Genomic DNA, 1533 nt, shown 5'->3' with positions numbered 1-1533 from the left:
CTCTGGGAGGGGCAGCCCAGGGCCGCGTCCGCGCGAGCGGGCTTGGCCGCCCACTGGCTGTCAACAGGTGCTGCGCAGACAGGGGGTGCTGCGGGACTCTCTGTGGGCAAGACCCCGATGGCCCAGGCGAGGAACGCGGCCAAGGCGGCCCCTGCTTTCCTTTCCACGGAGCACCTCTAACCCCAAATACAGAGCACGATGGGTGGTGAAGGGTGCTGCAGAAGTAAGAAGTGGGAAAGAACTTCTTGCAACTCTCCTTCTGCCGCCCCCTGTCGCCTGGCTTGCCATTAGTTTCCAAGAGGGATGCCCACTCCCTAAGGTCTTTGCTAGGACCCTTGGCCAGAGTTTCAGAACAGAAAGAAGGGAAATGAATTCAAAGGTTTTCCTCCAATTTCCAGCTCCCTAAAGCAGGACAGATAAAGCAAAAGTAAAGGCAGCCAAAATAATAACATTCATTTAACAAGTACTATATTTCCTGAATGCCTATTATGTCGGGCACTGTTTAGAGGCGGGAACCGTAGCAATGAAAACAGACAAAAGTCTCTGCCCTGGTGAAGCATACGTAGTAGTTGGGCAGCATTAAGCTAATAGCAAGCTCTTCTGAGAATGGCGTCTAAGGGACTCAGAATGATTCTGCAACCTTGGACTTTCCTACAATACAGCCTATAACAAAACTAGGCTGCCCTGAACCCCTGTTGGTAGAATTGTTTACATTTACACCAAAAAGGTCGAGAAATAACCGAAAACTGTATGTGGCTTGTGTTCAGGCTGACTTGGAGAGAGAGGCTGATGCTTTAAGACCTGAAGTTCTTATGAGGTAGTCTGAAATGAAGCACACATGCCAAGCAGGGCCTATGATGGTTCCATGTCTCCTAAATGTGTCTGTGACAGGATCCAACGTGCTTTCCTTGTGGAGAAGCAGAAAATCATTGTGAATGTGTTGAAGGCACAAGCAGAGAGTCAGAAAATTGAATTTTAAAATGAAGCTGCTTTTGAGTAATAATCAAAATGAAAACAATATGTATCAAGCAAGTGCCATGGCAGGCAAATCAGCAATATCACCCAACTTCTTGTGAAAAAAAAAAGTCAATGCAACAATTCGACCATCAAGGACACTTGGGCTGGAACAGAAAACCAAAATAGCAATGTCCCTGAAACTAAGGGGTGGCATTTGGGCAAGAACATATTCTTACTGGACCAAAGCAGGAACTGATCCTTCTTCAGTGGTGATGAAAATGCCAAGCCCTCTTTGTATACTCAGACACCGACTGGGGCCAACCAACCAGACCTTTCTGCTTGAAATATCCTAGTCATCTTGTTTTTTTCCTTTTTGAAACCTTTGAAAACTTCACCGATCTGTCTCATTCTTGAAAATTTCACCCACCTGTCTCATTCATTCATTCATATCCCTTTACCTCTTCTATCTACAGAGTCCTAAATATACAGTAAAGGCAAATAAGGCCTGATCTTTGACTTTAAGGAATTTACAGTTTAGTGGACAGAAGGTTTTTTTATCAAGTATGGTATTTTATT

The sequence above is a fragment of the Colobus angolensis genome, unplaced genomic scaffold, assembly GCF_000951035.1.
Source record: "Colobus angolensis palliatus isolate OR3802 unplaced genomic scaffold, Cang.pa_1.0 Scaffold5, whole genome shotgun sequence".
Classification (NCBI taxonomy): domain Eukaryota; kingdom Metazoa; phylum Chordata; class Mammalia; order Primates; family Cercopithecidae; genus Colobus; species Colobus angolensis.
The sequence above is the reverse complement of the archived record's forward strand: the minus strand, read 5'-3'. Positions refer to the sequence as shown.